Consider the following 19,519-nt stretch of genomic DNA (forward strand, 5'->3'; position numbering starts at 1 on the left):
TCCAGAACTGCACGCAGGACTCCAGGCAGGATCTCACCACAGCAGAGCAGAATCCCCTCCCTGGCCCTGCTCGTCCCACTGCTTTGGATGCAGCCCAGGACATGGTTCAGCTTTCTGGGCTGTGAGCCCTAGTGCCTGCTTTTGTTGGGCTTTTCCTCCCCCAGCACCCTAAGTCTCTCTCCTCAGGGCTGGATACAGCTGTTTCCATCACCCCTTTTCCACCTCTCTGGCAACCTTTACAGCCTCCGCAGCTGTGACTCATGTGGCCGGGGTGTGACAGCGCCACGGCTGCACCCTGGCCTCACCCGCGCAGCTGTGGGGCAGCACTGGAAGGACAGAGCAGCAGTGGAAGGATGGGGTGGCTGCGGGGTGGCTGTGGGGCAGTACTAGAAGGACGGCCTGGAAGCCCCGAGGCGCTGCTGCAGGCGCGGGGTCTCGCGCTCCCACCTTTTGCGCGGGAAACGCGGTGTCGCGCGCTGGCGAGTGGGGCGAGGGGCGGGGCGGGGCCGCTGCTCCGCCTCCTCCGCCATTTAAAGGGACTCAGCGCTCCCCCCCTCCTTCGCTTTCTCCGCCGCAGGTCCGGGAGGGGGCGTGTGGTGACTGTGTGAGCTCGGAACTGGTTGAGTCCTTTTCCTCCGGCGTTTTCGGGGCCAAGCGGCTCCTCCTTCGCCTCCTCTCTTCGGCAATCTCCGCTGCCCTCTTCGGCAGTCTCCGCCGCCGATTCGGCAATCTCCGCCGTCCCTTTCGGACAGGGCCATTAAGTTCCGCCACCACTTCGGCAACTTCCGCCGGTTCGTTCGGAAATGGCCGAAGACGTGAGAAAGGCAGCGGTTTAAGGGGAGAAGAAGACCGGCCGGCTTCTTGGAACGAACCAACTGCGGGTGTGTGCGGGGGGGGAGGGGGGGGAGCGGGGGAGGGCGCACGCAGGGCGACGGCGAGGCAGCGGCGATGGCTCCCCCCCGGCTCCTCGCCGGGACCGCGGCTACGCCAGGAGAGCGAAGGGAGGGCGCCGAGAGGTAGGGCGGACCGTACCACGTACGGGGGGGGGGGGGGGGGGAAGGGGGCGGGAGAGTGTGGCTGGCGGGTGCAGCGCACATGCACCCCCCACCCCCCCTCCCCCTCCTTCAAGCACCCTTGCGGGAGCCCGTGGGCCGGGTGAGTGGCGTAGTGGTACAGTCCGGTGGGGGCGAGGGGGCTGCAAAGAGGGGGACACGCTCATAATGTGAGGTGTTGTGGGGGTCTCGGAGAGCTGGGGGTGCTGCAAAAGGAAGGTCCCATCAAGGCTCGGGGCTCCCCAGGGGGCTGTCCACAAGGCTGGAGAACGGTAGGGGGGTCTCTTATAGTTTGAGAGGTGGTGGTGGGGTCTCGCAGAGGTGAGAGTCCTGAAAAGTGGGGTCTCCACAAAGCTGAGGGCTCCGCAGGGGGCTCCGCTCAGAGCTGGAGACATAGTAGGGGGTGTCTCTCACAGTGTGAGATGTTGTGGGGGTCTCGCAGAGCTGGGAATGCTGCAAAGGGGGGGGTCCCACGAAGTCTGGGGGCTCTGCAGGGGGGTCCCCACAGGGCTAAGGACACAGTAGAGGGGTGTGTCACAGCGTGAGATATTGTGGGGATCTCGCAGAGCTGGGGGTGCTGTAAAGGCAGGGTCCCCACAAGGCTGAGGACACAGTGGGGAATCCCTCGTAGTGTGAGAGGTGCTGTGGCGGTCTCCCGGAGCTGGGAATGCTGTAAAGTGGGGTTGCATCAAGGCTGCGGGCTGCGCAGGGGGCTTCCCACAAGACTGGAGAACGGTAGGGGTGTCCCTCATAGTGTGAGATGCTGTGAGGGTCTTGCAAAGCTTGGGGTGCTGCAAAAGTGGGGCTTCCACAAGGCTGGGGGCTCTGCAGGGTTGTCCCCTCAAAGTTGGGGACATCGTAAGGGGGTGGTTCACAGCATGAGATGTTGTGGGGGTCTTGCAGAACTGAGAGTGCTATAAAATGGGGGTGCCCTCAGGGCTAGGGATGTGGTAGGGGGGTCCCTCACAGTGTAAGGTGTTGTGGGCGTCTCGCAGAGCTGGGGATGCTGCAAAGGGGGGGTCCCACCAAGTCTGGGGGCTCTACAGGGGGGTCCCCACAGGGCTGAGGACATGGTAGAGGGGTGCGTCACAGCGTGAGATGTTGTGGGCATCTCACAGATCTGGGGGTGCTGCAAAGGAGGGTCCCCACAAGGCTTGAGGCTCTGCAGGGGGGTCCCCTCAGAGCTCAGGATATGGTAGGGAGGTCCATCGCAGCATGAGATGTTGTGGGGGTCTCGCAGGATCAGGGACTCTGCAAAAAGGGGTTCTCGCGGAGCTGTAGGTGCTGCCAAGGGGGGGTCCTCTCAAGGCTGGGGGCTCGGCAAGGGAGTCCCTTCAGAGCTGGAGACATAGCAGGGGAGGTCCCTCACAGTGTGAGATGTTGTAAGGGTCTCGCAGGGCAAGAGATACTGCAAAGTGGGACATGATAGGGGGATCCCTCACAGCGTGAGATGTTGTGAGGGTCTAACAGAGCTGGGGATGCTGCAAAAAGGGGGTCCCCTCGGGGGACTACAAATACTGCAAAAGGGGTCCCTCATAGTGTGAAAGGTGCTGGGGGGCCTTGCAGAGTAAGGGAGGCACTGTGAGGGTCCCCACAAGGCTGGGGACACTGCAAGGGGGTTAGAGGCATTGGGGGGGGTGTCTCACAGGGTGAGGAATGCTACAGAGGGGGTATCCCTCAGGGCTGGGGATGCTGTGGTAGGGGTCCCTAATGATGTGGGAGGTGCTGTGGGGGTCTCACAGAGCAGGGGAGGCACTGTGGGGACCCCTCAGGGCCGGGAGCACTGTAAGAAGGGTCCCCCAGTGTGAGAGGTGTTGTGTGGGTCTTACAGGATGAGGGACACTGCGAGGGGGAGGTCCCCTCGGGGCTGAGAACTCTGAGAGGGGTCCCCTCAGGGCAAAGGGCACTGTGTGGAGGGATCCCCCTTGGGACCAGGAATGCTGTGAGAGGTGTTGTGGGGTTCCCTCAGGGCTGAGGACGCGGTGGTGGTGGGGGGGAATCCCCCAGGGGTTAGGGGGTCCCTCACAGTGCAAGACATCCTCGGGGCTAGGGATGCTGGAGGGGGGGTGTGTCCCCCCTCGGGGCTGAGGACTCTGCAAGGGAGTGTTCCTCACAACATGGGAGGCGCTGTGGAGATCTCGCAGGACGAGGCATGCTGGCCTGGGGCAGGGTCCCCTTAAGGCTGAACACACTGCAGGGGAGTCCCCACAAGGCTGGGGACACGGCACAGGGGATCTCTCAGGGCTGGGGATGCTACAAGGGCTGTCCCTCACAGCATGAGAGGCTTTGTGGGTGTCTCACGGGGCGATGGACACCGGGGGAGGAGGGTCCTGCAAGGCTGGGGACCTTGATGGAGGGAGGGCTGTGGTGGTACCTGCTGCTGACAGGCTCCAGCCTTCCTGCCTCTCTCAAGTTCCTCTGCAAGAGGAGGCACTGGCCTGAGCCTTCCTGTTCCTGCTGCCTCCTCCATGGCCACTGCTGTCCCGTTCCTCCCAACCTGCGTCAGGTTTTGGTGTGGGAGCTTGTGGCCTAGCACCAAGTCTGGCTTTGCTTGTCAAAAGCCCAGACCCCAAAGCACTTGTTGCTGTCTTGCAGGGTTGTCCCGTATCTTGGAAACTTGATAAAGCCCTTGCACTTGCCACTGCCAGTTGCCCTGTGTCGGAATCTGTTCCCTGTTCTGTGGTGCTGGGGTTTTGCCTTGTGAGATGGTGAGGACAGAAATGATGTGGCTGCTGTCTCTGGGCTTCTCAGCATTTCTCGTATGCTCATAATGCACCCCTGTGAATTGTTTGCTAAAGTTGAGGTTTGTGTTATTTTTTTCCCCCAGCTGTTTTCCCTGCACAAGGTCTCTTCTTGCTCAAAAACAAATTCCTCAATTAAATATTTTACCTTTATGGGGCTAATACGTTGCTGCTGGCTGCCTAATACCTCACCATGCTGGCATAAACCAAAACAATCTGGAGCCTGAAGGAGCTGGAAATGGTTAAAATGGTATTAAGGGTTCGCTGAGATGCTGAGAAGCACCTATGTGTGCCATTCTGTTGCTGTGTATTGTGATTCAAACATTAAGAGCTTCACTGACGAGTTTGTGATCGCTTGTTGCTTATGTGTGTGCCTGATTAAATGTGTGTGTGTGTGTGTGTGTGTGTGTGTTGATATCCCGGTATCACAGCTTGGCTTCAAAATCTCTGGGTTTCCCTGCCTCAAGTCTAGCATGGAATAACGTTGTTTCCTGAATGAGCAGTCACATGCAGGTGATTGCCTTACAGATATTTCTGGTTTTATGGAGAAATCTGTATATGAGAGATGTTGAATGCTCAAGCCAGGAGTTGCAGACGAATTTTGATCAGTGTTTCTATTATATTTAAGATAGTGAGGTTCTTGGAACATGGGGTGTGTTTTGTATGTTGTCAGGTTTTATCAATTAAAAAGTAATCTTAACCTTGTTTGTATGCAGAAGTAGTGTCAGCAATGAACCACAGTCTGATTATGTGGTGATGGGGAGGAGGAAGTGTTCTCACCCAGCAAACCCCTTAATTTCGTAGAATCGCAGAATCATTTGATTTGAAAAGACCTTTGAGATCATCTAATTCAACCGTACCTGTCCACTACTAAACAGTATCTCTGAGGACCCCATCTGCCTGTCTTTTAAACCCCTCCAGGGATGAGGACTCCCCCACCCAATCCCGGGCAGCCTCTGCCAGTGCCTGAGAACCCTTTCAGCAAAGAAATTTTTCCTGATATCTAATCTAAACCTCCCATGGCACAACTTGAAGCCTTTTTCTTTCATGCTATTGCTTGTCACTTGGAGGAAGAGACCAACACTCACCTTGCTCCAACTTCCTTTCAGGCAGTTGTAGACAGGGATGAGGTCTCTCCTCAGCCTCCTTTTCTCCTGGCCAAACAACCTCAGGTCCCTCAGTGTATCCCTTCATGTATCATCTCAGGGTCCGGTTGTTCCATGTAGCTCAATCTGGAACAGCTTGGGGATGCTTCCTCTTTTGGGGTTTTTATTCCAGAAACAGGAGTTTGCATTGGTTCAGCTCAGTGTTAAGAGATTCTGGAGCAGGGGTGATTGACCGAGCATGGTACAGCCAAATTCTTCTGGCAGCTTAGCTGGGGTACACACAGTTCTTGAACTTCTTGATGTCTTGTTGCAGAAAAGAAATCCAAGAGTTTTTCGAATTTGTCTAATTCTTGAAGTGGAGACTGTGAACTCTCGTGTTTGTTTGCTTATAAGGATGGATTTTGGCGGTTGTCAAGTCAGAGCGAAGGCAGTAAATACGCAAAACAAGAAAACCATGATGTTGAATTGCCTTCACTTAGACTGTTTTTCACGGATATACAGCAAAATCAGAGTTGTTTGTGTGCTGTTAAGGTAGAATGCAGAAGATCATCACCATCTTCCCTTGAATATTTGTAGTGTGGATCTCTGGAGCTGCTTTCTAAAGGGTCTGCTTGCATGGGTAGAGCCAAAGCCTATCTTGAGGCCTACAAAAAAGCTAGGGAGGGACTGTTTACAAGGACATATAGCAATAGAACAAGGGGGAATAGCTTTAAATTCGAAGGGGGAAGTTTTAGATTAGACATTGGAAATATATTCTTCACAGTGAGGAAGGCAAGGCAGTGGCTTAGGTTGCCCAGAGAAGTGGTGGCTGCCCCATGCCCGGAGGTGTTCAAAGCCAGATTGGATGGGACTTTGAGGAACCTGATCCAGTGGGAGGTGTCCTTGCCCATGGCAGGGGGGTTGGAACTGCATGATGTTTAAGATCCCTTCCCACCCAAATCTTTCCATGATTTTGAGTCTGCTTTCCATGGCTGTTATGTCTTGAAATGCCATGATACCATCATCTTAAGCTTTTAGAGTTTCTCTCTCTCCTTTTGGCATTGTGTTTTTATTCTTTTCCTTTCAGTTGCTGCTGCCTGATTTTTCCCCTTGCTGTTTGATACCTGACACCTCTCCCAGATGCTTTGCCTGTTTTCCCAAGATATTCCTCTGCCTGCCCACAATAATAATTTCACTGGATTGGGAAATGCAGCTAACCACACATGATGGCTGTTTGAAGCCAAGATCACAACAGTCGCATATGAATTGGTTACTGGGCCGGGGGGTGGTTTTTCTGCTTTGGAAACTGTAAAAACACTGAACTAGGAGAGACCTCCTGTTCGTTGGATCCTGTCTCCTGACATCAGCAGATAGACTTTCCCAGTGCTTGCTGTCTCCCTTCTCTGCATGTTATCTATGCTAAACACCCCTTTTTGGGTGCAGAGAGAAACATTTTGAAGCAGTCCCTAACTCCAGGGTTTTAACCCAGGGTGGAATTTTTGCTGTTACTGTACTGAGTGACTCCCAAACCAGACCAGGATTCTGTGTTTTAGCCACCCATCAAGTGAAATATTTAGGGGTTTGGTTTGCTTCCTTGTGAAAAAGGCAAGTGATCCTCATTGGTGTATTTGGATAAGGGCCATCTCGGAGTGGATAGGCAGTAGGGGAAGCATTCGTGTGGGATTTGGGGTGCAGCTCTGGGACTTCCAGTTGTCTTGCAACCTGTGCTGACACAGGCTGTGCTTGCTGGGCTAAAGAGAGCTTGAGTATGCTTGCAGTTCTGTGGTCGCAGATTAGACATATCCTCAAAAGCAAAGAGCTGTAGTTTTCTTCTTGGAGAACACTTGGAAGTACCGTTTACTGGGAATTAGTATGGTTGGGTTTGGCTCCTGCAGCTCAGGTGGCTGTTTTGGATGCAAATGGTGGTGGTGGATGTTGCCTAAGAAGAGGTGCAAAGCAGATTTGAGGTTTTGGGGTTTGTCAGGAAGGATAAAGCCAGAAGTAGGTACAGCTCCGTGGCTTGCAGCTAATCGATCCCTAGATTGTCTGGGCGTAGGAAGCCTTGTGCCGTCTGACCAGGTAAATTGATGTTATCACCCAGCAGTTGCAGGGCCAGTTTTGAAGTGCAAATTGAAATCCCAATTTTGTGAAATCATTGCCATGAGTTAATTGACGTCTCTTGACAGCAAGAGCAGTTTAGAGACTGACCACTATATCACAGGGGGATTTGAAAAGACAGTTTATAGCTTCTGCTTGGCTTGCTGGACATTCCCTAAAAGACTATAGCAATTTTCATGCAAATTCCACTGTATTTTATTTAATTTAGTGTTTGCTGAGGCATTTGAAGGTAGCACATTTTTCACCTGAGCAGTGGGTCAATGTGCTGTGCTCACTCTGCCCACATCTGCCCTGCTAACTCAGGGTGAGGGGACACTGGTTTCTCAGGGCTATGTTGACATAACCAATGCTGCTACAAAGGAACCTGCCCCTCATTGATAAAATCAAATGAATACAGGAAATAAAGACTTGTAAATCAAGCAAATTGATCTTTTATGTTTGTAGGTGGGGAGTGAATCCTAAAACTCCAAACCAACAGGTATTCTGTAGCTACTAATGGATGCAGTATTGGCAGAACTGGTGCTGTTTAGCCTGGAGAAGAGGAGGCTGAGAGGAAGCCTCAGTGCTCTCTGCAGCTCCTGGAACGGAGGTTGAAGTGATTCTCTGCTTCCAAGTAACAAGGGTTAAGATGAGAGGAAATGAAATCAAGTTGTGCCAGGGAAATGAAATCAAGTTGTTCAGCCTGGAGAAGAGAGGGCTCTGGGAAGACCTTATAGCAGCCTTACCGTACGTGAAGGAGCTCCAGGAAAGCTGCGAAGGGACCTTTTTACAAGGGCCTGTAGTGATAGGACGAGGGGGAAATGGCTTTAAATTGGAAGGGGGAGGATTATAGATTAGACATTAGAAAGAAATTCTTAATGATGAGGGTGGTGAGATACTGGAATGGGTTGCCAGGGAAGTTTTGGCTGCCCGATCCGCGGAGGTGTTCAAGGCCAGGTTGGATGGGGCTCTGAGCAGCTTGATCCAGTGGGAGGTGTCCCTGTCTATGGCAGGGTGTTGGAACTGTGTGGGCTTTGAGGTCCCTTCCAACCCAAACCAGTCTATGGCTCTATGACTGCAGAGCTGCGTAGTCATCTCAAATCTAGATGCCAGTGTATTTGCCATCTATGAATTAAGTTGTAAGAAAATTATATTTATTTGAAAAATACTGTAGAACAGGAAATAAATTGTTCTGTGCGTGTGTTGCCTTCCTTAGGGGCCACTTCTCAACAGGTTGAGTACTTTCTACCTCCAGTCAAATAGGTGATGAATTCAAGTTTACCAACGTGGTTTGGAAATTGGGCCCTCTGCTTATGTAAAAGCAGCACAGTAAAAACCATCAACAGCCTTCTTACATGTTCCCATCAACACGTCTCCATTTGCAATGGGAAGATGAGCTTTTCTTTTCCACATACCTGTGTTCTCTGCCTCATGAGTCAAGATCTGAATGTGACGGAATTAAACACGTCACTAAATGTGGGAAAGACTTTCTTACCTTCTCCTCCCTTGATTAAATGCCTCCGCATCATATGTAATGCGGAATGAAATTTGTACATGTCTTTAAGTGTTTCTATTATGGGCACGAGGAAGTAATTATACTGCAGGTCTGCTCTGTGTAGGCACTTAGTGGGAAGCGATGTGTTCTGGATTGTGTTGGTGTTGAGTGGAGTACGTGCTGTGGAGAACTGCTGACATGCGGATGATGCCTGGAAAAGGTTGGCATGAAAGCGTTGGAGCTGATGAGAAGAAGAGCTGCCAAACAAGTGGGGTGCCTCGGCGTTGAGAGCAGAGATTAAATATATATAGGCAACGATGTAAGCCTCTGCTCCATAGATTTCTTCGAAGGAGACTGTAAAGTCTAAGGAAAGTAGTCCTTGATTTGCTGTTGAGAACCTTTCTGTCTGCAGGGAAACTTGTAAGGCTCTGCAAATAAGATAGTCTGGAAATCTTTGATATAAGTGGAGTAGGAACATCAAAAGCATCATCTGTAACCAGCAGGTGGGCAGAAGGCAGGACAGTGTGATCCTGTCTCCCTCATTTAGAGGCAATTCACTGGTCAAAGTTAACTGAGGAGCCCACTGACTCCCAGAAGTGCGTTGTATGGCTAATAATAATTATCACTGAACTGGTTAACATCATTCTCAGATGATTAATAAAGACAGCAGTCCCATAGCAAGGAGGAAGAGGAAAAACCAGCCTGTGCATTGAGTAGGGAAGATATTTCTTTCCGTAGGCATCTCTCCTGGGAAAACCTTGGTACTTGTAAATGAATCTGCTGCCTACCTTGTGTACTTTCATTCTCATGTGGGGATTGAGGAGGAGCCAGCTTTTGGAAGAGCAGCCAGAGATGGATGTGTTAGAAAGTCGCCACTAATTACTGCGGCGTCTGACAATTAGCTGTTGTTAAGCCCTTCCCTGCCAGTTCTCAACCCTGCATCAGGAAATGAAAACAAGGACCTAGAGAAAGGTGAGAGCTATCCTTGTAATGATCTTGTAAAAACAGTTCTGGGTGGTGGTTGTTTTGCTGATCTTCCTGGAAGCAGAACATGGGGCTGATCCTGGTGTGGTTCCTCACTAGTGGAGCGGGTAGGATTTGATGCACCCAGAACTTCTTTTCTGCTGTTTGGCTCTGCAGGCTTCTTGCATCTCTTACCTATAAAATGGGTTTGAGGCTGCCTTGCCTTGGTGGGAATGCAGTGAATTGATAACGTCTGCAAAGTTGTTGATATTCATCTTAGAAGTCTTAACAAAAATTGATGTTTAATGAAAATAATGATGAAAAGATTCAAAGAAATCCTGCAGTTTCTCACACTTACCTCTAGGGTCTTCTGACTTTGTTTTTCCTTTGTGGCAGTGATGAATAGCACTGAGCCCTTTGCAGGTGTCTCAAGGGTGCAGTTAGTTAGGAGTAAGGACTGAGCTGGAGCTGCCAGGTGTCTCAAGACTGTTATACAGAGGCTCATTTCCCCCACCCCTCAGGAGCCAGACCTGCTTTTCTATGGAATTGACTTTTACCTTGCTGAGACAATGATGATTTTGATTAGAAAGGACAAGCAACGCAGTTATTTCTTCCCTGTCAAGGGAACTGTCGGGGAAGAAGATGGTTTTGCATCAGTCTGTCTTCTTGAGCTTTCATTTCAGCCATCGTTCCTCAGGCAGCGAGGCCCAGAGCATCTTCTGGAGCGGTTTATACAAGTATGTCCTGGAGTTTGCACTGACTTGCGTCTCTGTGTAATTCCATTGCCTTGGAAGGAGTGACACGTAATCTCCAGATGGATCTCGAGTCTGTTTTGATATGCATCTATGATCTATAATACATGTGCAGGCACAGCGTTCCTTTTGGTTACTGCTGAAGGCAGCTGTATTGGGGACAGAAAGTAGTGGCTGTTCGACAAATGTAATAGAGGAGGCATCATACAAAGAAGCTAAGTGAATTTCCTCTTCTTAAAGCTGATGACAACAGAAGCAGTGTTGCCAATAGTTCTTGTGAGCTCGGTGCTGCTTTGCAAGGGTGTCTTCCTTGGACACTTTGCTGTCCCTCTTTACCCAAAGCTGTTGTGTGTGCACTGAGGGAGCGCCATGTTAACTTGTCCCACATGCAACCAACCTGTGTGTTTGTGCGGAGCCTTTTAGGGAGAGAGGAGATTACACCTGAGCTCTTCTGTCACTTTCTAAATCCATAGGAAGTAGAGGTTAATGCTTCCATAGTATCTGGGTGCATCACAGGGCTTCTGTGATGTAGGGAGGTACTGCCCAGTACTTGCTGACACTGACCTTTGGATTTGTGATTTGTGACAAGGTTGAACCGATTTCATAGCTCACTGCTGGCAGGGATGGCCTAGGTCTCGGTCCCTCTCTCAGCTCTGCAGTCCCTGTCATTTATGTGATGTGATTCAGTTTGACAACCCAACAGCAAGCTAACTGCTTATGGGCTTTTTGGAGGAAGTGAGGGGTTTCCTTACCAGTGGGATTATAGGGAGGTTGCTGGGTCTCCCTTCTTGCCTTTTCATTGAACCATAGAACGGTTTGGGGTGGAAGGGACCTCAAAGCCCATCCAGTTCCAACCCCCTGCCACGGACAGGGACACGTCTCACTGTATCAGGTTGCTCAAAGCCCCATCCAGCCTGGGCTTCAACGCCACCAGGGGTGGGTCAGCCACCAGTCCTCTGGTCAGCCTGGGCCACTGCCTCACCACCCTCACAACAAAACATTTATCCCTAAGATTTTACCTAAATGTCCCCTCTTTCAGCTTAAAATAATTCCTCCTAGTCCAATCCTGCACTCCCTGATCAAGAGCCCCTCCGCAGCTTTCCTGGAGCCCCTTTCAGTACTGGGAGGCTGCTCGAAGGTCTCTCCGCAGCCTTCTTTTCTCCAGGCTGAACAACCCCAACTCTCTCAGCCTGTCCTCATATAGAGGGTGCTCCAACCCTCAGATCATTTTTGTGGCCTCCTCTGGTTTTGTTCCAACAGATCAATGTCCTTCCTGTGCTGAGGACTCCAGAGCTGGATGCAGGTCTCCAGGTGGGGTCTCACCAGAGCAGAGCAGAGGGGCAGAATCCCCTCCCTGGCCCTGCTGGTCCCACTGCTTTGGATGCAGCCCAGGACGAGGTTGGCTTTCTGGGCTGCAGGCACACATTGCTGGCTCATGCTTTCTTACTGTTATTTTACTGTCCTAATGATGCTGCCTTACTATATTCAAGCCTGGTTCTCCCAAGATGTGAGATGGGAGCATTGGTGGTACTGAGGAGCCGGTCCGCTCACTTGATGAGGGATATCTCTGTGTTTTGGTACTTCGACCCAACCCTGACAGTCTGAAACTTGCTGCCTCAAGGGGTAGAAGCCTGAGGAGGAGCTGCCTGCTTCTGTTATGGAAAAGGCAAAGTGAGAGGCAGAGCATCAAGAAGTTGGACTTGCTGCTGCAGGGGATGGTTTGGATGAGTGCCTGCTATTTATGGAGGGCAGTGCCTGTCAGTGCTTGGCCCTTTCGCTGTGGCTGAGCATCACACGGCTTGGGTAGATGCAGAAGACGTGGCGACACAGCTGCTGGGCGGTCTCAAGGGTCTGCTCTAGCACTCTTATCTTCATTGCAGCTCCAGAATCTCCTCAGGGCCAACAAGGGTAATTTAATGAAGCTGGGGGATGGGTTGTAAATGATGGCGCTGAGTGGACAAGAATGGTTTGCTGTTGTATATAACTGTGAAGGTCACTGGAATAGGATACTCATTTTTCAGTTCCTGTGTGTGCCGGGTGAACCTGAGGTTTGTGCTGACACATGCAGTTCTGTTAATGGGGACTGGAGTTGTGCTGAAAGAAGAAAATGCCCCATTTCGATGGCCAGTTGGCAGCGAGACAGCTGGAAAGACATGTGGTGTTGGTACAGATCTCTTCAGATTTGGCGCTTCTTTTTATTGCCTGAGTCTTTATTCTGAAGCCTTCTTGCTATGACTCCTGCTCTTGTGTTATAAGTGAAATTAATGACCTCCCTCATTTCCCATACATGGGAAGGAATGCCTTCATTCTGGCCCAAGTTTAGCTGCGGATGAGATCTGTTTTGCCAATGCATTATGCAAAAGCAGAGGGAGAGGAAGAGGAAACAAACAGTTGTGTAGCCTACTTGCTTTGAAATGTGTTTTTAAAGGTTCCCTGGTATTCATTTAATTAAACTGGCTATGCGATCCCTGGGATTATTGTTCATTCCAAGTAATAACCAGAGCAGTAAAGATATCTTTTTAAATTAAAAAAAAAGAGTTGGCATATGTTGTTTTCAGTGTTGTATTTTAGTAATTGTTTGCAGTGACCTTTCGCAATCTCGGAGTGAAAATTTGTTTGCTTGACTGTCTCTCGGGTCAGTTCCTGGCTATCTCGATACAGAGCAGAATTGAGTTGTTTTGTGGTTTGTTTAATTGCATTCTGACAGCAAAGCCTGTTCTTCTGTGTGCATTACAGTTCTGGCTTTTCTAAAGGTTAAGCTGTCTTTAACAGGACTTCCACAGATGTGGTTCTTGAAACTTTGGGGGGTTTTGTTGGGTTTTTGGTTGGGTTTGTTGGTTTTATTTTAGTGAGAGTTGCTTGTCCTTGATGTTACTTCAAAATAAAACTTCATTTATTTATCAATCTAAGAAGAAAATTCTCATTGTATTTCTGGATGTCTAGAGGTATGATGATGAAGGGGGTTGTTTGGGGTTTTTTCAACTTCAAATGTTGTAATGCGATGAGGTCAGAGAACCTTACCAGGCTTAGGGGCAAAATGTCCCATTAAATGTTTTTTTTGCTAGTTTTTGTCAAGAGTCTTGTGCAATCTTGTTCCTTGTTGTCACTGGATTGTGGTCACAGCCCATGGTGTGTTTGTGTAGGAGAACATCAAGTGTCTGAGGTGGTCTTGCTCCACACAAACTGTGTCAGTACAAAACCTCCGCTTCTCCGGGCTGACACCAGTGGTTCCTCCTTGTGCCCTTTCAAAGTATCTCTTCTGGCATTCTTCCAATTTCCTCTCTAGGATCTGACGACTCTTGAGACAGACGGGTTGGAAAAACAGATTGTGTGAAACCTTTCAGATCATTGTATGAGTTTTCACATGAGAGCCCAGTGCACTGTGTGTTTTCTGAAGCTGTGCTTGGCAAGGCTCAGAGAGCCTGGTCCTCCAAACACCCGAAAGAATGTTTGGTGAAACCAGCATCAAAGAGCAGGTGTTGCAGAATTAGGGCTTGGCCAAGTTTCTCAAAACAAAATTGTGCTAATGGAGATCTGCGTCCCTCAAGGGAAAAAAATCAGTCTCCGAAAGGAGTATCCAAACTGAAATAGGCACTGAAAATACCTCACATGGCTCAGTTTGCAGCTGATCCTTCCCTGCCTCTCCATCTGGTCCATTAAGGCAGAGTGGTGTCTAGAAGGACTGAAATGCTGGAGTTATTTATGGAGATGATAGAATGGGTGGAAGAATAGAACCGTGGAATTGTAGGATGGTTTGGATTGGAAGGGATCATGAAGGTCATCCAGTTCAAACCTCCGGCAGTCAGCAGGGACAACTTCAATCAGATCAGGTTGCTCAGAGCCCCATCCAACCTGGCTTTGAGTGTTTCTAGGGATAGGGCATCGGCCACCTCTCTAGGCAACCTGGGCCAGTGTCTCACCACCATCAGTGTGAAAAATTTCTTCCAAATGTCTAGCCTAAACTTCTTTCTTTCAGTTTAAATCCATTCCCTCTTGTCCTATCGCTACAGGCCCTGCTGAAAAGGTTTTCCCCATCTTTTGTATTAGGCCCCTTTAAGTATTGAAAGGCTGTAATAAGATCTTCTCAGTCTTCTCCAAACTGAACAACCCCAACTCTCAACTTCTCTTCATAGGGGAGGTATTCCAGGACTTCGGTCCATCTTTGTGGCCTCCTCTGGAACTGTTCCAACAGATCTGTGTCTTTCCTGTGCTGAGGGCTCCAGAAATGGATGCAGGGCTACTGGTGCAGTCTCACAAGAGCAGAACAAAGGGGCAGAATCCCCTCCCAATGCCTGCTGGCAACACTTCTTTTGATGAAGCTGGAGCTGGGTGAGCAGAACCCTGTGTATAATTTCAGCCCTGATCACACTGGGGTTTGCATATCATGACTTGGAAAAAAATAGACTTTTTATCCCTGAATCTGAACAGTCAGACCTGAGGGGCACTCAGTATTTCCTGCTAAATTCTGGATAAGATCTACTGTTCCAGTTTGCAAAGCAGTTGAGGTGTGTCCTTCCTGGCTTGCGGGGCTCCCACATACGGTTTGATCTACTCCTTCACTTTGTTGAGCCTGTGACGAATGAACAACGTTCCTCAAGCTGTGAACACAAGAATGGCTTAGCTTTAAAAAAAGACAATTAATTAACAACTCCCCTGCAAGCAGATGATGTAATGCCCAAGCCCCGCATTTAAACAGTAGCTAATTTGCCAGAGGATAAACCAGAGTTAGATCTGTCAAGCTTTCTAATTCCCAGATTCATCCCAGCTTTATCCTTTGTGGTTTCAAATGCAGGATGTGTATGTGTGCCCACTGCTGTCAGAGCGATTTCTTTCAGCGCCTGTACCTAGAGTTTGTCCAGGAAAGACAGAAAATGTTGCTATAAACCTTGCTATTTATCTTTTTGGTTTTAAGTTTTACTCCACCCCTGAATTAAACCCAAACCCACCCCTTTGCTGAGCTGCAGCCTGAGAAACAGGGTTTCTGCTGAATTTGGATCTTGCCAATTTGCAGCCTCCTTCCTTTGGCCAAGCAAGATGAGCTCCCTGCACGGTCCCAGGGATGCAGGATGGGAGGCTCCACACTTTGCAGCTGGGTTGGGCTGCACGTGGGCTGCTTGCTTGGTGTTTGGACTCTCCTCTCGCGGACAGTTATGTACAAAACAAGGAACTTTAGTTTTCTCTCATGTAGCTCTGTTTTTCATATGAGCAGCTTTCACTGCCAGTGGCAGCTCTGACCTGTGTAATGCTTCATGTCTGCTGACAGGAGGGGACTTGCTGTGATTTGTTGTGTAAGAGGGAGGTTTGTATCGACACTTGCTTTTTTTTATTATTTCCTCTGGAATCGTCTGTTTATTGGGATTTTTCACTGACCTGTTCCTTTAATCTTCAATTTTGGCATGATTTCCCAGGGCTCGTGTCAGCAAAGAACTTTGCCAACTAGCAGGATGAACCAGAGTTAGAGAGATCCAGGACCTTCAGTATCTGCCGGCAATCACAGAGGAGGGAGATGAAGCTATCGTGAGAAACTGAAGTGGCAACTTAAGGAGTTGCTTCTATTTTCTCTAGCTTTTTATATTTGAAAAGGGAAAACTGTCTGTCTTCCAAGCTGGAGCAGCTTCATGTGAAAGCTGACACAATCTGGGGTCAACCTATTCCCTTGCTCTGACGTGAACCAGATTGGGCGTTGCAGCAGCCTTTCTTCCTCTGAGAGGGAGTTGCACTGATGCTGCACTCGCTCTGGAGCCATTGCTCTGGAAAACAGTCGCATTGGGAGCGATCACATCTGTGAGGCGACGTTGCTGACTCACAGCATCGTTATCTGCTGGGATGTGCTTGTTTTAAACAACTGGATTTCAGAAGCTTAAAAAAATTGCAGGAGGAGGTGGGGAGCTGAGAAGCTGTCCTGTGCTTGATGATTTTCTTATTTTTTCCATGGTTTCTTCAGAAAAGCAAGAGTAAGAGTAGTGAGCTGGTTGCAATTTATGCTGGAATTGTGCTTCATCTCTTCTGTTATTTTGTTCCTCACACTCTGCTTGCTGACACGACTTCCTCCTCTTTGGCATTGTTCTCACATAAATCTCTTTCCTCAGAATTTCCTTGTTCTCTGACAGCTGTGGAGCAGCTGTGAAGATACCAGAAAACATTTCTGTGCAGAAGAACTGTTCAGAGATGTGTGGTTTTGCAATGAAGACTAGATTTAGCTGGAGCTCCTTGTATGGGCTGAACTGCCCCACAGCCAGCAGTGATAGGGATGTGTTGAAGAATTGTAGGCTGGTGTGGACAACAGGCCTTTTGTTTGATTGTCTTACCAACCCTGCTTCTCTGAAAGAGATGTTGCTCCACACATAGTGTTGTCTGCAGGAAGGCTGGTTGCTTCTCCTGAATCAGGCCTGGTTTGGAGGACTGCTTTCGCAAGACTCTGGTTCTTCTGTGCTCTCAACCACTTTTTTGACAACAGGAGATCTCCAACCAAAAGAAACTTGTGTTTGTCGTAGAATTGTGGAATTGTTTGGGTTGGAAGGGATCAGTTCTAACCCCTTGCCATGGGCAGGCTTCACTTCCTTCTTAATAAGGTTGCTTAAAGCCTCATCCAGCCTGGCCTTGTATTTGTCCCCCAAATCCCAAGTACTGTGTCCTGCTGGCTGTCAGCCTTTACTGTATCTGCTCCTGTGGGGCACAGCACACTGAATTTCAATAATTTGTAGTCCTTGCTAAATATCTGTCAAATATTGACTCAGTCTGAGGCATGAGCTGACTAAGCTAAAGTTAATGGTGTAATTCTAGCTTGTTTGGCATGTGTGGATAGGCAGTTTCACTGCAGATGGTAGACAAAATTAAGTTCTTACCTTGACTGCAACTGAAGGGGAGGAAAGAGAAGCCTTGGGCTTTTAATGGCAGAAAGGAAGGACTTTGGAGGTAGCGGGGGAGTGTTTGTAAAAATGTTATTTGAGGGTGATAAACTCTTCCTAATGAATGAGGTCATAAGACAAAATTGAGGAGCTGTTGTTAATCGTGTACTATTACAGATGTCTTGAAATGATATCCTGAGTTCTGGGCCATTGCCATACCCCTGGGATAATTTTTCTTAATCTGTTGAAAATGAGATCCAAAAAAAATGAGACAATCTGGCTGACGTTTCGCATAGATCAGCAGATGCAGTCCTAGTGCCTGCTGGCTCCATGTTCTGTGGAAGCTTTACCCTCTGTGGAAATATGAGTGTCTAGAAAGAAACCATGGAATCCCCTTTCCTTGGGTTGGGGACACATGGGCAACTCTGGGACATGTAGACAACTCCATGTGGCCTGGAGATGTTACTACAAAAGGACAAAGCACTGATGGCTCCAAGCAGACAAAGAAATGGAGATGCAAAAAAGTGTCCTAGGAGTCATCTGGATAAGCCAATGGCAGATCTGGAGCTAAGAGATGGACTGCCTTTGTGTTTCAGAGCTGCCGTGCTGCCCGGCCTTTAAACTTTGGGGGAGCTTGTGGGGTTTCAAGGTTAACTTTGAGAGATTTGTTGCTGGCATAAGTGAATCTGAAATGGAAGTTTATGTAAATGGTGAGCTCGTGAGTTTTTTTTTAATCTTAAATGCCTTTTTTCTCTTTGCCTCTCTGGCTTTTTACTGCAGTTTTGATACAGGCAGGAAGGTCTCTGTTGTAGCTTTCAGCTTTGTGGGAAGCTTTCTGCCTACGATTGATCAGCTCTTGTCAGATCTTCAGTGGCTCAGAGAGCAAATATAATGCAGCAAATTCATTATATGCTAAAATATTTATCATATTCCTGTAAAGGTCATTGGCAGCAGTGAAGGCAGGGTACAATACGACCCTGAGTCCTGCCAAAGATGGTATCTGTCACCACTCTCTTTTGAGAGCAGTGGGCCTTAGAGTACCTGGAATTACTTATCATTGGCACGTTCCTTTTGAGGTATGTGCTTGGATGCTCCATAGGTGAATAAATAGCTGTTCTGCTGCATCCGGCAGTTATCATGCTTGCCTGGAGGGCAGAGCAGGAAAGGAGTCTTAATTTAACCTTCTAGTTTGTGCTTGATTTAAGTAATTTGCAGAGCTGTGTAATAAAATCTCCATGATCTTATTTCTATTACGATTATAGTAATCTTGAATTGTTATTAATGCTGATGGGCATTTTTGCTCCTGCGTGTGCAGGGGGTGAATTACTTGTTGCATAACATGGCTTGGTAAAAGAGGAATGAAAAGGCTTCTCGGCAGTGAGGTGAGCTGAGATTTGCCTTCCTCTCAGCCGCGCAATGAAGGATCATTTGGCAAATGGAAACCTCTTAACCGATTTTTGCAGGTGCATGAGCGGTGGTGCATGCCTGTTCCCTCGGAATGGTGTGGGATGACCTATTTGCTGTCTTGGATGAGTTGTTCAGCCAGCTGATAGCCCATTCCTCCTCATAGCGGTGTGTCTTTAAGCAACAGTTGGATGATTGGATGCTGAGGAGCATTTTGGAGCCTGGCCTTGCAAATACAACTTGTTAATTGAAGCTACACTTGCTGTCAAGGCTGCCCTTTTTAAGTTCCACTGTCTGTCTTCCTAACGATATTCCAGCCTCTCTGGCTTCCAATTGACTGCAGCTGAAGCGCTGACTGCAGTCTGTCTCTGATCCTCACTTTGTTAGACAAGGACTGCGCTTTGGCTGCCAAGCAGCGGCTGCTGGCGTGCACATTTGTCACCTGTGGCCACTCCTCTCGCTGTGATGGGCTCTTTCCTCGTTTCACTGAGACTTGTGCTAATTGGAAGTGAGCATTGAAGGGGCCACACTTATTGTTCGCTATAAGTGAGCTCTTTGCTTAAGTGTGCATTTCAGGCAGCTGCATGAGGTTGAACATCTTTGTCATGATCCAACAGATCTCTAGATAATCTAGCAAATCTCTTGATTATGAGGGTGGGAAATAATATGCTTTGATTTACAGATGTTGCTGTGCAAAAAGTGCTTCTGTGAATTGTCTGAATAGCAGTATCTGGGCGTGTTTGGCGTCCTCAGTTCCCAAGAACATCCATTTTCTGAATACAGCCTGAATTTCTGTATGCTTTTCTGGATGGAGTAGGCAGTTGCTTGCACATATAGTATGGATAGTTGTTTTATGGACAGGCAGGTGATTAATAACTTTTCAGTAGGATTTTAAGCCATCTGGGGGGATTATATTGGGTTAAGAGTCCTTGAAATATTTGGTAAAAAGAAGACGTATGTTGGTTTATGCCTGATTCTTTAGGCAGGGTTGAAAGGGCAGGCTGAGAGTTGGGGCTGTTCAGCCTGGAGAAGAGAAGACTGAAGGAGTCCTTAGGAGCAGCCTTCCAGGGGCTTCAGAAAGG

At 48.7% G+C, this 19,519-nt stretch overlaps 1 protein-coding gene across 10 annotated transcripts in view; it reads left to right on the plus strand.

Moving 5' to 3' along the window:
- Nucleotides 1-553: 553 nt before the first annotated feature.
- EXTL3 (exostosin like glycosyltransferase 3) overlaps nucleotides 554-19,519 on the plus strand; it is a 142,452-nt gene continuing 123,486 nt past the window's right edge. For 6 of the 10 annotated variants that reach the window (XM_054063890.1, XM_054063884.1, XM_054063887.1 and 3 more), the window contains exon 1: nucleotides 554-881. The gene's annotated coding sequence lies outside the window, so the exon portion shown is untranslated. Of the gene's footprint in view, nucleotides 882-926; nucleotides 1,017-3,641; nucleotides 3,761-19,519 lie in introns of those variants that run through there. The other 4 variants (XM_054063882.1, XM_054063889.1, XM_054063881.1 and 1 more) reach the window with 2 other exon arrangements.

Source organism: Cuculus canorus, chromosome 3 (genome assembly GCF_017976375.1).
Source record: "Cuculus canorus isolate bCucCan1 chromosome 3, bCucCan1.pri, whole genome shotgun sequence".
Lineage (NCBI taxonomy): Eukaryota > Metazoa > Chordata > Aves > Cuculiformes > Cuculidae > Cuculus > Cuculus canorus.